Here is a 16,896-nt window from a genome sequence, read left to right on the forward strand (position 1 = left end):
ACTGGCATTTTTGCCCCCTCCTAACCATAGCTCCTGTCTCATATTTTAAACCACTAACCTTTCAAATAATTTTATGGCATCCACTTACTTGCCTCTTTTAGGAATTATCACCCATAACTTTGTCAAGTTTCCTCGTTTTTAGAGAGAAGGAAGCTAATTCAGCATGTAGGTTTGCTATCTTTTTGACCCAAGAATTGTATATTGTCCACGCAGTTCACGATCCTGTAATATGTTTCTTGGGGTAGGGGATAGTTTCTTTAGACTTGGCTACTTCAGGTTTTATCTCTTTGGTGATTAAAAGAATAACATTAAACTCAAACCAAGAAGGTGCTGTGTAATCATTGAGAAGTACTTGGATCTCCTAAAATGCCGTATTACCTTGGTGCCAATCAGCGAAAACCAGAGGATGAGAATGATAACAAGCTCTAGATGAGGGGGATGTTGCCTTGCTGAAAACTTATGGTCAGAGCACTTACTGTAGGCAGATAAAACAGGTTGAAGATGACATTCAACAGCTTGTCAAGAAAATTAATGAGCTTACTGGTATTAAAAAATCTGACATTGGTCTGGCCCCACCAGCCCCCTGGGATTTAGCTGCAGATAAGCAAATGCTCCAGAGTGAACAACCTTTACAGGTTGCAAGACGTACAAAGATAATCAATGCTGATTTGGAGGACCCAAAGTACATTATCAATGCAAAGCAGTTTGCCAAGTTTGTGGTGGATCTCAGTGATCAGGTGGCACCTACTGACATTGAAAAAGGAATGAGAGTTGGTGTGGACAGAAATGAATATCAAATTCACATTCTACTGCCTCCTAAGATTGATCCAACAGTTACCATGATGCAGGTGGAGGAAAATCCTAATGTCACATACAGTGATGGTGGCTGTAAGGAACAGATTAAGAAACTGTGAGAAGTAGTTGAAACACCATTACTTCATCCAGTGAGGTTTGTTAACCTTGACATTGAGCCTCCCAAGGAAGTGCTGCTCTTTGGTCCACCAGGCACAGGCAAGACACTCTGTGCTCAGGCAATTGCTAACAGGACTGACGCTTGCTTCATTTGTGTTATTGGATCTGAATTTGTGCAGGAATACATCAGTGAGGGAGCGCAAATGGTTCATGAACTCTTTGAAATGGCCAGGGCCAAAAAAGCCTGCCTTATATTCTTCAATGATATTGATGATATTGGAGGGGCTCGTTTTGATGACAGTGCTGGAGGTGACAACAAAGTGCAGAGAACGATGTTGGAGCTGATCAATCAGCTGGATGGTTTTGATCCTCAAGGCAATATTAAAGTGCTGATGGCCATGAACAGACCCAATACTTTGGATCCAGCACGGATGAGGCCAGGGAGATTGGACAGAAAGATTGAATTTAGCTTGCCTGATCTAGTGGGTTGGACTCACGTCTTTCAGATTCATGCTCGTTCAATGAGTGTTGAAAGAGAGATTTGAATTGTTAGCACGACTGCGTCCAAAAAGCATTGATGCTGAAATTAGAAGCATCTGCACAGAAGCTGGTGTGTTTGTGATTAGATTGTGGAGAAAAATTGCTACTGAGAAGGATTTCTTAGAAGCTGTAAATAAGGTTATTAAATCCTATGCCAAATTTAGTGCTACTCCCCACTATGTGATATACAACTGAGCACCAAAGGCTTTCAAATGAAAATGCTTCTTTTAATCAGAATCCAAACGTTATATAGACTTGTTAACAACCATTTCACACACAAAAAAAATGGTTTCAAGATGGAATGCTTTTTTCCCCCCAGATCTCTTTATTTTACAGTAAAAGGTGCTATCTAAAGTCATTAGGCAAAAAAGTTCATTAAATATGTGTTGACATTTTTGATCTGCTACCATTTATGGGGTGTCATATCATATAAAATGCTTGCTTAGATCACATAAGTTAAAGGCATATGCTAAGTGCTGTACCTGGTATCTCACTGTGCATCCCATCTGCTCAGTGAGGTGGATCTAATGGATCTTGATCTAATGGATGCAAAAACTTTCTACATAATTTACTCAGTGGCAGAGCTGGGGTTCAATCCTAGTTTGTCAGCTCCATCGCCTAAGCTTTTAAACTTTATATTCTTCTGCCCTTCATCAAAACAGCGCATCTATGCAAAGGACCACATGTTGTGATGTGTTCGTTTTCCCCCACCACATTCAATAATAAAGCTTCGGCTAGACTTTTTTTTTTTTTTTTTTTAAAGTGGCAAAACAAACAAACAAACAAAATTCAAATCAAGAAATGCTTACTAAATATGACAATCTGTTAAGGAAAAAGGGAATTGTTTAGGATTTTTTTGACAAATGAAATGTTTCTGGAAAGAAAAAATAGGCTGGAACTTTTTGATCATAGTTTTATCTACTAAAAGGTAAATGCAGAGAGAAGGCTGCAAGAAATAAAAAACTAGGCCTTAAAATCAGATAGCTACCTGGGAGTGTGATCCTACTTATATTCTTGGGATTTGAACACGGGCATTGTGGAAAAAATTCTGACATCTCCTTAAGCATGTATTATGTGTCTTATTCTATTGTTAATTATTTTCTTAGATTTTCTTTCAAGTCTGACTTGAAAATACTGTGCCATATATGTTCCTTTATAAAGCAGACACTGATATGATTGGGGGATAATTTGAGGTTGATGATGGTGATGATGATGGTGATTTCTGCTCTTCCACAAAGCATTTCTCCCCTATATGAACACAAAAAAGGTATGTGTGGTTCTCACAAAAGGTATAAAATGAACAATTTATTGAATTTAAGAATTTCCCAGAACACTGAAGAGACACTGAAATTTAACAGGTTTCCACTAGATGGCAAACATCCTCTTTCAATTTCTCAGGAGCATCAAGTTAAAAAAAATTGTTGCTATTTCAAACTTACATCTTTGCACAGGAGAGCTGCATTTGTATTATGAAATGATAAAAGTACTTATTCACAAATTCTGCCCAAATTAGAATCAAGTAATTCAAACTGAATCTGAAAACATATTGTGCTGTTTAAAAATTTTAGTTGGAGAGTATATATTTGTTCATTCATATGACAAACACTAAATGCCTCATATGTATTTTTCATGCTTTGTTTCATTTACTCCCCCCATGAATGAGATTAGGTGTGATGGTCAGGTTCATGTGTCAACTTGGCCCGGTGATGGTACCCAGCTGTCTGATCAAGCAAACACTGGCCTAACCATTACTAATGGTTTGCGGCTGGTTAATAAACCAAAAGACTGGTTCATTAACTCATCAGTCAATTGATTGCATCTGTGTTTCTGATTCCATCAATGAAGGGGGTGTCTTCTGCAATGAGAGTTCAATCAGCTGAATTTAATCCAATCAGTTGAAGACTTTTAAAGGAGAAGAGAGAGAACTTTCATTTCTTCTTCAGCCAGTCAACCCCTGCCAGGGAGTTCATTGAAGCCTTCATTGGAGATGCCAGCCTAGCTGCCTGCCCTAGGGAATTTGGACTTGTGCATCCCCACAGTTGTGTGAGACACTTTTATAAAATCTCATATTTACAGGTATCTCCTGTTGATTCTGTTTCCCTAGAGAACCCTAACTAATATATTAGGTATTATTATCAGTCTCATTTTAGAGACTGGGAAACTGAGGCTTAGAGAGATTAAATAATTTATTAGCCCAAGATAACACAATATTTAAACCCAGACAGTTTGATCCAGAGCCCAATTGCCTAATTACATATTAGGGCCTCCCATAAATTATAGTAAATTAAAGTGTTTAGCACATTGTTTGGCACATAGTAGTATTTTAAAGTAATTTGTTTCTATTTTCTTCTCTGCTGTAAACATTAGCAAAGTTAAATCTTCTGGTATGATCTTTATGAAAGACTGGGTATAAAGAAATAAAAATGATTGTGAAACACACTAGATTGGAACAAATAATGTCTGGACAATGTTGCTTATCTTAAGCATTCACAAGATGAAAAGAAATGGCATAAAACCATGCAAATGTACTACCAAGAAAGAGAGACATAGAGATATAGCGAGAGAAACATACATGTGAAAGACCGAGAGAAGACCATCTGTAAAAAATCATAATTTTTGTAACAGAAACTGTTTCCCTGTGAATGCTTCTTGCTATAGAAGAATTTTATATGAATACAAATTCAATAAAATGAGAGTCTAAAGACAAGAATATAAAACAACAGAAATCAAAAGGCAAGGAAACTAGCTGAAATGTAAAACATTTAAAACCTGATAAATATATCAAAAGAATAGGGAACAGAATAGACATAGTTAAAACTCAAATTAATGTAATAGAAGAAAGATCACAGAGAATGCAAAGGAAGAAGGAGATGAAAGTAATTAGGAAGAGGATGATAGATACGGCTGTTTGGCAAAGACAATTGCTATCTCTGAAGTAGATAACAGGATGAGAAAAAGTATTCAGAGATATATTACGGGAAAATTTCCTTTATAAATATAAATATAAAGAAGATCTCAATTTGCATATCAAAGGACATACCATCTAACAGGAAAAATTGATACTGAACTATGAATATTGACATATACCATGGTTGTTATTGAACCTCAAGGATTTAAAAAAGGATTCTTTAGACATTAACCAGAAAAAGAAAGTTACTCACAAAAGGGAAAAATTCATGCAGGCATCAGAACTTTTACAGAAACATTTAATGCCAGAAAAAATAGAGAGATGGTTACTACATTCTTAGGCAAAGGAAGAATGGCTCAAGATATTATATCCACCCAAGTAACCATTCAAATATAAAGAATTTAGTAATTCAACATTTAAGAATTTCTTCTTAAAAAGCAAAACAAAGTAAAAACAACAGCAGCACCCATCAAATGAAGTCCAGCTAATCAAGAAGTTAATAAAAAATAACAAACCCAGGAATGGACACATGTTTAGAGTGAGTAGCATTAAGTGTCTAGTAGTGTACTTACTAGGTGCTGGGGTTACAAAGATGAATAAAGCCTGATTTCTGTTCTCTAGAAACTCAGCCTGGTGGAAGAGATAGAGGTGTCAATAAATTAGAGTACAATGTTTTAAGTGTGACTACATTGGTAGAACAGGGGAAAGAGTAATTCTACATAGGGCAACTGAAACTTGAGATTTAGAGGATGAATGTTCAGAAGTTAAGAGGAAAGTGACCGAAATAACCATTCTAGGAAGGGGGAACAGAAAGTACAAAGGTTTAGCAGTTCGTGTTGGCAGTTTGGCATGGCTGTGTAGTGGAGTATGGGGAAGTGGCAGATATGAACCTGGAAGTCATAAGCAGCTCAGGAAGGGATCTGTGTACTTGCTAAGGGGTTTTGGACTTAATTCTACAGGCACTGAAAGATTCTGATCTGGGAAACAACTGCTTTTTGTATTTCAGAAAAATCACTATGGCAATAGTATAGAGGGATTAAAAACGTTTGTACAGTTCCAGCGATGCACCACCCGGACAAGTTCTGCTAAATCCACAGGGACTGTGCATTTGGTGAAACTGGGAGTCTGTGTTCTGAAACAAGTGAGTGAGCCAGCTGAAAGTCTGGCAGCTGTGCTGTGGTGTGGGGAAACCATGGGTTGGTGTTTGGAGACAGACTAGCTCTTTAAAAAAAAAAAAACAAAAAACCTGGGAGCGGCTGTGGATGCAGCAGCGAGAACCAGGCAGTGGAGTGTGGCAGGAGCGGGCCTTGTGAACGCCTCAGTATCTGGCATGGAAGATCGCCATTCCTGCACCCACTGCTAATTGTCTTGGAACCAGGAGGGCAGAGGGGAGCCAAAAGGAGAAAGAAACCACACCCCTTGCAGACATCTTCCCAATGGGCTGGGGATGCTCCTGCCTGGGGCCGGAGCCACAGCCCAGAGCCACGCCAAGGGTCCCAGTGTGATGGGGCATGTTTCCCACAACACAGGCACATGCCACAATATCAGATGTGGCCAGTGGCCTTTAGTGCACCCACAGCTAATTGTCCTGGAGCTGGGAAGGTTGAGCTGTGCAGAAAGGGGGAAATTAACATGTCCCATTCAGCCATCTTTACAGCAGGCTGGGAAACCCCCTGCACAGCCCGGTGGCCCAGGGTTTCCCTGGAGGGCCAGCATGCACTTGTGATGTGGCACAGCCTTCCCTCAACAGAAGTCCTGGAAGAGCACAGCTGGGAAGGGGGACCTGCTTGGAAATCCCAGGGACCCTATGCCAATACCAAAGACTTGTGGGTCAGCAGCAGAGACACCTGTGGCAAGACTGAAATGAAGGTTTAGACTCTTACAGCAGCCTTAAGTCTCCGGGAACACCTGGGAGGTTTGAATATTAAAGCTGCCCTGCCTCTCTAACTACTCAGACACACGCCCCACATTCAGGGCAGACAGCACCAACACCACACCCAAACTTGGTGCACCAATTGAACCCCACAAGAATCAGATCCCTACACACCACAAAGACAAAGTTGAGGAGAACTGACTTGAGGGCAATAGGTGACTCAAGGATGCCATCTGCTGGTTAGTTAGGGAAAGTGTATGCCACCAAGCTGTAGATCTGACAAATTAGAGATCAATATTTTTCATATCCTAAAAGAACCCTATCAAGTAAAGCAAATGCCAAGAGGCCAAAAACAACAGAAAATTTTAAAGCATATGATAAAACCAGATGATATGGAGAACCCAAACCCAAACACCCAAATCAAAAGATCAGAGGAGACACAGTACTTGGAGCAATTAATCAAAGAACTAAAGACAAACAATGAGAGCATGGCACAGGATACAAAGGACTTGAAGAATACCCTAGAAGAGTATAAAGAAGAGCTTACAAGAGTAAATAAAAAAAAATAGATGATCTTATGGAAATAAAAGAAACCATTGACCAAATTTAAAAGATTCTGGATACTCATAGTACAAGACTAGAGGAAGCTGAACAATGGCCCAGTGTCCTTGAGGACCACAGAGCAGAAAATGAAAGAACAAAAGAAAGAATGGGGAAAAAATAAAAAAAATCAAAATGGATCTCAGGGATATGATAGATAAAATAAAACGTCCAAATTTAAGACTCATTGGTGTCCCAGAAGGGGAAGAGAAGGGTAAAGGTCTAGAAAGAGTATTCAAAGAAATTTTTGGGGAAAACTTCCCAAACCTTCTACACAATATAAATACACAAAGCATAAATGCCCAGTGAACTCCAAATAGAATAAATCCAAATAAACCCACTCCAAGACATATTCTGATCAGACTGTCAAATACTGAAGAGAAGGAGCAAGTTCTGAAAGCAGCAAGAGAAAAGCAATTCACCACATACAAAGGAAACAACATAAGACTAAGTAGTGACTACTCAGCAGCCACCATGGAGGCGAGAAGGCAGTGGCATGACATATTAAAAATTCTGAGAGAGAAAAATTTCCAACCAAGAATACTTTATCCAGCAAAACTCTCCTTCGAATTTGAGGGAGAGCTTAAATTTTTCACAGACAAACAAATGCTGAGAGATTTTGCTAATAAAAGACCTGCCCTACTTCAGATACTCAGGGGAGCCCTACTGACAGAGAAACAAAGAAAAGAGAGAGAGATATAGAGAAATTTAACAGACATATATAGAACCTTACATCCCAAATCACCAGGACACACATTCTTCTCTAGTGATCATGGATCTTTCTCCAGAATAGACCATATGCTGGGACATAAAACAAGCCTCAATAATTTTTTTTTTTAAAAATTGAATTTATTCAAAGCACATTCTCTGACCACAGTGGAATACAAATAAAATTCAATAACCATCAGAGACTTAGAAAATTCACAAATATCTGGAGGGTAAAAATGAGGGGGGTGTGAAAACATTCCTGGATAATCAAAAGCTGAGGGACTTCATCACCAGTAGATCAGTCCTATAAGAAATGTTATAGAGAATTAAGCAGGCTGAAAGGAAGGGACACTAAACAATTGACTGAAACCTCATGAGGAAATAAAGATTTCCAGTAAAGATCACAGGATAAATATAAATACCAATGCTACTGTATTTTTGATTTGTAGCTCCACTGTTTACTTCCTACAGGATCCAAAATACATCAAGTGTAATGATAAATAGTGGTTGCGAACTCAATGTAAAATAAGTAATTTTTGACAAGAACTACATAAAAGTGGGGGAATGACAGAGTATAGGAATGTAGTTTATGTGTTATATTGAAGTTAAGTTGGTATCAAAGAAAAACAAGATTGTTACAGATTTAAGCTGTTAAATTTAAGCCCCACAGAAAACACAAAGAAAGTATCAGAGAATATAACCATAGAGATGAAAAGTAGAGTATGGGTTATGAGAAGTGGGGGAAAGCGCCATGGGGAGTTAAGAAATGAGTGTAGATAATCACTGGAGGCGGGGAAAGATGGGGGATTGGTGAGGTGTATGTTTTAGTTACTCCTCCAGGGAAGTAGGTAGAAAGCCAGGAACTGCGTGGACTGGACACCACAGAGCAATCTGACTTTGGGCATACTTCATACAACACTCATGAAAACGTGGAACTGCTGAGATCAGCGAAATCTGTAAGTTTTTGCGGCCAGGGGACCCGCGCCCCTCCCTGCCAGGCTCAGTCCCGTGGGAGGAGGGGCTGTCAGTGCCGGGAAGGAGAAGGAAGAACTGCAGTGGCAGCTCTTATCAGAAACTCATTCTACTGATCCAAACTCCAATCATAGATAGACTGAGACTAGACACCGGAGAATCTGAAAGCAGCCAGCCCAGCAGAGAGGAGACAGGCACAGCAAAAAAACAGCAAGACAAACTCAAAAATAAAAGCGGATGCTTTTTGGAGTTCTGGTGAACATAGAAAGGGGAAGGGCAGAGCTCAGGCCCTGCAGGCTCACTTGCAAAACCCAAAGAAAAACTGATCTCTCTGCCCCCTGGATCTTTCCTTAATAGCCCCAATTGCTTTGTCTCTTAGCATTTCAGTAATGCATTAGATCTGCCGGGAAGGTCCTTTTTTTTTCTTTTTTTTTTCTCTTTTTTTTTTTTCATTTTCTAAAACAATTACTCTAAGAAGCCCAATACAGAAAGCCTCAAAGACTTGCAATTTGGGCAGGTCAAGACAAGAGCAGAACTGAGAGCTCTGAGACAAAAGGCAATAATCCAGTGGCTGAGAAAATTCACTAAACACCACAACTTCCCAAGAAAAGGGGGGCATCCTCTCACAGCCATCATCCTGGTGGACAGGAAACACTCCTGCCCGTCACCAGCCCCATAGCCCAGAGCTGCCCCAGACAACCCAGTGTGACAGAAGTGCTTCAAATAGCACGCGTACGCCACAAAATTGGGCGTGGACATTAGCCTTCCCTGCACCCTCAACTGGTTGTCCCAGAGTTGGGAAGGTGGAGCAGTGGGAATTAAGAAGCCCCATTCAGACGTAATTTCAGCAGACTGGGAGCCTCCCTACACAGACTGGCAGCCCAGAACCACCCTGGGGGATGGCACTCACCTGTGACATAGCACAGTCATCCCTCAACAGAGGACCAGGGGGTGCAAGGTCTGGAAGAGGGTCCCATTCACAAGTCTCAGGGGCCACACATCAATACCAAGGACTTGTGGGTCAGTGGCAGAGACAAACTGTGGCAGGACTGAACTGAAGGTTTAGACTATTGCAGCAGCTTTAAAACTCCAGGAACACCAGGGAGATTTGGTTGTTAGAGCCAGCCCCCTCCCTGACTGCCCAGACACACGCCCCTTATACAGGGCGGGCAACACCAACTACACACGCAAGCTTGGTACACCAACTGGACCCCACAAGACTTACTCCCCCACTCACCACAGAGGCAAAGTGGGGGAGAACTGGCTTGAGGGGAACAGGTGGCTCGCGGACGCCACCTGCTGGTAAGTCACAGAAAGTGTACTCCACGAAGCTGTAGACCTGACAAATTAGAGATAAGGATTTCAATTGGTCTACAAATCCTAAAAGAACCCTATCAAGTTAAGCAAATGCCAAGAGGCCAAAAACAACAGAAAATTTTAAAGCATATGAAAAAACCAGAAGATATGGATAACCCAAGCCCAAGCACCCAAATCAAAAGATCAGAAGAAATACAGTACTTAGAGCAACTAATTAAAGAACTAAAGGTGAACGATGAGACCATGGCATGGGATATAAAGGACATCAAGAAGAGCATGGAACTGGATATAAAGGACATCAAGAAGACCCTAGAAGAGCATAAAGAAGACATTGCAAAACTAAATAAAAAAATAGATGATCTTACGGAAATTAAAGAAACTGTTGACCAAATTAAAAAGATTCTGGATACTCATAGTACAAGACTAGAGGAAGTTGAACAACGAATCAGTGACCTGGAAGATGACAGAATGGAAAATGAAAGCACAAAAGAAAGAATGGGGAAAAAATAAAAAAAATCGAAATGGACATCAGGGATTTGATAGATAATATAAAACGTCCAAATATAAGACTCATTGGTGTTCCAGAAGGAGAAGAAAAGGGTAAAGTTCTAGGAAGAGTATTCAAAGAAATTGTTGGGGAAAACTTCCCAAATCTTCTAAACACCATAAATACACAAATCATAAATGCCCAGTGAACTCCAAATAGAATAAATCCAAATAAATCCACTCTGAGACATATTCTGATCACACTGTCAAATACGGAAAAGAAGGAGCAAGTTCTGAAAGCAGCAAGAGAAAAGCAATTCACCACATACAAAGGAAACAGCATAAGACTAAGTAGTGATTACTCAGCAGCCATAATGGAGGTGAGAAGGCAGTGGCATGACATATTTAAAATTCTGAGTGAGAAAAATTTCCAGCCAAGAATACTTTATCCAGCAAAGCTCTCCTTCAAATTTGAGGGAGAGCTTAAATTTTTCACAGACAAAGAAATGCTGAGAGAATTTGCTAACAAGAGACCTGCCCTACTGGAGATACTAAAGGGAGCCCTACAGACAGAGAAAAAAGGAAAGGCAAGAGAGACATGGAGAAAGGTTCAGTACTAAAGAGATTTGGTATGGGTACCTTAAAGGATATTAATAGAGAGAGGGAAAAATATATACAACAAACATAAACCAAAGGATAAGATGGCTGATTGAAGAAATGCCTTCACGGTTATAACATTGAATGTAAATGGATTAAACTCACCAATTAAAAGGTATAGATTTGCAGAATGGATAAAAAAAAATGAACCATCAATATGCTGCATACAAGAGACTCATCTTAGACACAGGGACACAAAGGAATTGAAAGTGAAAGGATGGAAAAAAATATTTCATGCCAGCTACAGCCAAAAGAAAGCAGGTGTAGCAATATTACTCTCAGATAAAATAGACTTTAAATGCAGGGATGTTTTGAGAGACAAAGAAGGCCACTACATACTAATAAAAGGGGCAATTCAACATGAAGAAATAGCTATCATAAATGTTTATGCACCCAATCAAGGTGCCACAAAATACATGAGAGAAACACTGGCAAAACTAAAGGAAGCAATTGATGTTTCCACAATAATTGTGGGAGACTTCAACACATCACTCTCTCCTATAGATAGATCAACCAGACAGAAGACCAATAAGGAAATTGAAAGCCTAAACAATCTGATAAATGAATTGGATTTAACAGACATATATAGAACATTACATCCCAAATCACCAGGATCCACATACTTCTCTAGTGTTTACGGGACTTTCTCCAGAATAGATCATATGCTGGGACATAAAACAAGGCTCAATAAATTTGAAAAGATTGAAATTATTCAAAGCACATTCTCTGACCACAATGGAATACAATTAGAAGTCAATAACCATCAGAGACTTAGAAAATTCACAAATACCTGGAGGTTAAACAACACACTCCTAAACAATCAGTGGGTTAAAGAAGAAATAGCAAGAGAAATTGCTAAATATATAGAGACAAATGAAAATGAGAACACAACATACCAAAACCTATGGGAAGCAGCAAAAGTGGTACTGAGGGGGAAATTTATAGCACTAAACGCACATATTAAAAAGGAAGAAAGAGCCAAAATCAAAGAACTAATGGATCAACTGAAAAAGCTAGAAAATGAACAGCAAACCAATCGTAAACCAAGTAGAAGAAAAGAAATAACAAGGATTAAAGCAGAAATAAATGACATAGAGAACAGAAAAAAAAATAGAGAGGATAAATAACACCAAAAGTTGGTTCTTTGAGAAGATCAACAAGATTGACAAGCCCCTAGCTAGACTGACAAAATCAGAAAGAGAAAAGACCCATATAAACAAAATAATGAATGAGAAAGGTGACATTACTGCAGATCCCGAGGAAATTAAAAAAATTATAAGAGGGTACTATGAACAACTGTATGGCAACAAACTGGATAATGTAGAGGAAATGGACAATTTCCTGGAAACATATGAACAACCTAGACTGACCAGAGAAGAAACAGAAGACCTCAAGCAACCAATCACAATCAAAGAGATCCAATCCGTCATCAAAAAGCTTCCCACAAATAAATGCCCAGGGCCAGATGGCTTCACAGGAGAATTCTACCAAACTTTCCAGAAAGAACTGACACCAATCTTACTCAAACTCTTTCAAAACATTGAAGAAAATGGAACACTACCTAACTCATTTTATGAAGCTAACATCAATCTAATACCAAAACCAGGCAAAGATGCTACAAAAAAGGAAAACTACCGGCCAATCTCCCTAATGAATATAGAAGCAAAAATCCTCAACAAAATACTTGCAAATCGAATCCAAAGACACATTAACAAAATCATACACTATGACCAAGTGGGGTTCATGCCAGGCATGCAAGGATGATTCAACAGAAGAAAATCAATGTATTACAACACATTAACAAATCAAAAGGGAAAAATCAAATGATCATCTCAATACATGCTGAAAAAGCATTTGACAAAATCCAACATCCCTTTTTGATAAAAACACTTCAAAAGGTAGGAATTGAAGGAAACTTCCTCGATATGATAAAGAGCATATGTGAAAAACCCACAGCCAGCATAGTACTCAATGGTGAGAGATTGAAAGCCTTCCCCCTAAGATCAGGAACAAGATAAGGATGCCCGCTATCACCACTGTTATTCAACATTGTGCTAGAAGTGCTAGCCAGGGCAATCTGTCAAGACAAAGAAATAAAAGGCATCCAAATTGGAAAGGAAGAAGTAAAACTGTCACTGTTTGCAGATGATATGATCTTATATCTGGAAAACCCCGAGAAATCGATGATACAGCTACTAGAGCTAATAAACAAATTTAGCAAAGTAGCAGGATACAAGATTAATGCACACAAGTCAGTAATGTTTCTATATGCTAGAAATGAACAAACTGAAGAGACACTCAAGAAAAAGATACTATTTTCAATAGCAACTAAAAAAATCAAGTACCTAGGAATAAACTTAACCAAAGCTGTAAAAAACCTATACAAAGAAAACTACATAATTCTATTAAAAGAAATAGAAGGGGACCTTAAAAGATGGAAAAATATTCTATGTTCATGGATAGGAAGGCTAAATGTCATTAAGATGTCAATTCTACCCAAACTCATCTACAGATTCAATGCAATCCCAATCAAAATCCCATCAACCTACTTTGCAGACTTGGAAAAGCTTGTTATCAAATTTATTTGGAATGGGAAGATGCCTCGAATTGCTAAAGACACTCTAAAAAAGAAAAACCAAGTGGGAGGGCTTACACTTCCTGACTTTGAAGCTTATTATAAAGCCACAGTTGTCAAAACAGCATGGTACTGGCACAAAGATAGACATATAGATCAATGGAATCGAATTGAGAATTCGGAGATAGACCTCCAGATCTATGGCTGACTGATCTTTGATAAGGCCCCCAATGTCACTGAACTGGGTCATAAAGTTCTTTTCAACAAATGGGGCTGGGAGAGTTGGATATCCATATCCAAAAGAAGGAAAGAGAACCCCTACCACACACCCTACACAAAAATTAACTGAAAATGGACCAAAGATCTCAATATGAAAGAAAGCACCATAAAACTTCTAGAAGATAATGTAGGAAAACATCTTCAAGACCTTGTATTAGGTGGCCACTTCCTAGACTTTACACCCAAAGCACAAGCAACAAAAGAAAAAATAGATAAATGGGAACTCCTCAAGCTTAGAAGTTTCTGTACCTCAAAGGAATTTCTCAAAAAGGTAAAGAGGCAGCCAACTCAATAGGAAAAAATTTTTGGAAACCATGTATCTGACAAAAGACTGATATCTTGTATATATAAAGAAAACCTGCAACTCAATGACGATAGTACAGAGAGGCCAATTATAAAATGGGCAAAAGATATGAAAAGACAGTTCTCTGAAGAGGAAATACAAATGGCCAAGAAACACATGAAAAAATGTTCAGCTTCACTAGCTATTAGAGAGATGCAAATTAAGACCACAATGGGATACCATCTAACACCAATTAGAATGGCTGCCATTAAATAAACAGGAAACTACAAATGCTGGAGGGGATGTGGAGAAATTGGAACTCTTATTCATTGTTGGTGGGACTGTATAATGGTTCAGCCACTCTGGAAGTCAGTCTGGCAGTTCCTTAGAAAACTAAATATAGAGATACCCTTCGATCCAGCGATTGCACTTCTCAGTATATACCCGGGAGATTGGAGAGCAGTGACACGAACAGATATCTGTATGCCAATGTTCATAGCAGCATTATTCACAATTGCCAAGAGATGGAAACAACCCAAATGTCCTTCAACAGATGAGTGGATAAATAAAATGTGGTATATGCACACGATGGAATACTACACTGCAGTAAGAAGGAACAATGTTGTGAAACATATGACAACATGGATGAACCTTGAAGCTATAATGCTGAGCGAAATAAGCCAGGCACAAAAAGACAAATATTATATGCTACCACTAATGTGAACTTTGAAAAATGTAAAACAAATGGTTTATAATGTAGAATGTAGGGGAACTAGCGATAGAGAGCAATTAAGGAAGGGGGAACTATAATCCAAGAAGAACAGATAAGCTATCATGGGTAAATTTAATGTTCTGGGAATGCCCAGGAATGACTATGGTCTGTTAATTTCTGATGGGTATAGTAGGACCAAGTTCACAGAAATGTTGCTATATTAGGTTACTTTCTTGGGGTAGAGTAAGAAAGCACTGGAAGTAAAGTAGTTATCTTAGGTTAGTTGTCTTTTTCTTACTCCCTTGTTATGGTTTCTTTGAAATGTTCTTTTATTGTATGTTTTTAAAAATTTTTTTTATGTTTCATACAGTTGATTTAGAAAAAAAAAAGTTTAAAAAAAAAAATAGCAAGGAAAAAAATATGCAGAACCCCCTTGAGGAGCTGGTGGAGAATGCAGGGGTATTGGCCTGCCCTACCTCGATGGTTGCTAACATGCCCACAGACATAGGGGATTGCTGGTTTGATGGATTAAGCCCTCTACCACGGAATTTGCCCTTGGGAAGACTGTTGCTGCAAAGGAGAGGCTAGGCCTCCCTATGGTTGTGCCTAAGTGCCTCGTCCCGAATGCCTCTTTGTTGCTCAGATGTGGCCCTCTCTCTCTAGCTAAGCCAACTTGAAAGGTGAAATCACTGCCCTCCCCCCTACGTGGGATCAGACACCCAGGGGAGTGAATCTCCCTGGCAACGTAGAATATGACTCCCGGGGAGGAATCTAGACCCAGCATCCTGGGATGGAGAACATCTTTTGACCAAAAGAGGGATGTGAAAGGAAATGAAATAAGCTTCAGTGGCAGAGAGATTCCAAAAGGAGCCGAGAGGTCACTCTGGTGGGCACTCTTACGCACAATATAGACAACCCTTTTTAAGTTCTAATGAATTGGGGTAGCTGGTGGTGGATACCTGAAACTATCAAACTACAACCCAGAATCTTGAAGACAATTGTATAAAAATGTGGCTTATGAGGGGGGACAGTGGGATTGGGGGGGCCATAGGGATCACACTCCCGTTTGTCTAGTTTGTGGATGGATGAGTGGAAAGGTGGGGGAAGGAAACAAACAAAGAAACAAACAGACAAGGGCGTCCAGTGTTCTTTTTTACTTTAGTTGCTCCTTTTCATTTTAATTATTATTCTGGTTATTTTTGTGCGTGTGGTAATGAGGGTGTCGGGGATTGATTTTGGTAATGAATGTACAACTACGTAGTGGTACTGTGAACAATCAAATGTACGATTTGTTTTGTATGACTGCGTGGTATGTGAATATATCTCAATAAAATGAATAAAAAAAAAAGAAATGAGTGTAGGGTTTCCGTTTCGGGTGAAGGGAAATTTCTAGTAACAGATGGTGGGAAGGTGATGGCATTGCAATGTTCTGAATGTGATTAATCCCACTATGGAATGCTAGGGAGGGGTTAGAATGGGAAGATTTAGGCTGTAAATATGTTTCCACAATTGAAAAAAAAAAAAAGCCAGTCTAAATAGATAATGACAATTAAATGGCAAGGATGATCCTGGATGGGATCTGAGGATGAAGGAGAGGAAGCTCAAAGGGACACAGATGGGACATAAGAAAACACAGGAAATATAGAATGTAAGCTTTGTATCAATGTTGAATTTCTTGAACTTCTTAGCTGTGCTTAATGTGATTTCATAAAAGAATGTTCTTGTTCATGGGAAATGTATATGTGAGTTATATTGTTTGTTCAAGGATGTGTGCAGCTTGCTCTCATATGTTCAGAAGATAGAGCAATAGATGATGGATATTAGGGAGGGAGGGAGGGAGGGAGGGAAAGAAAGAAATGGTGGTGTGACAGGATGTTGAAGTTGGTGGATTGGGGTATCGGGGGAGGGGGATTGGGGTATGTTGGAGTTCTGTGTATGGGTTTTGTATTGTTTTTGCAACTATTCCTGTAAGTTTGAATTTATTAAAAAAAAAACCATGTCTGTATAAAATCCTGAAACAGTTAATTGTTTGAGGTTGTTTAAGAGCGGTTTTGCCCTAGAGATGGGGCACAGG

General features: G+C 39.2%; 1 pseudogene; it reads left to right on the top strand.

The window, feature by feature from the left end:
* Positions 1 to 330: 330 nt before the first annotated feature.
* On the top strand, positions 331 to 1,647 carry LOC119530800 (annotated as a pseudogene).
* The last annotated feature ends 15,249 nt before the right edge of the window (positions 1,648 to 16,896 follow it).

The sequence above is a fragment of the Choloepus didactylus genome, chromosome 4, assembly GCF_015220235.1.
Source record: "Choloepus didactylus isolate mChoDid1 chromosome 4, mChoDid1.pri, whole genome shotgun sequence".
Lineage (NCBI taxonomy): Eukaryota > Metazoa > Chordata > Mammalia > Pilosa > Megalonychidae > Choloepus > Choloepus didactylus.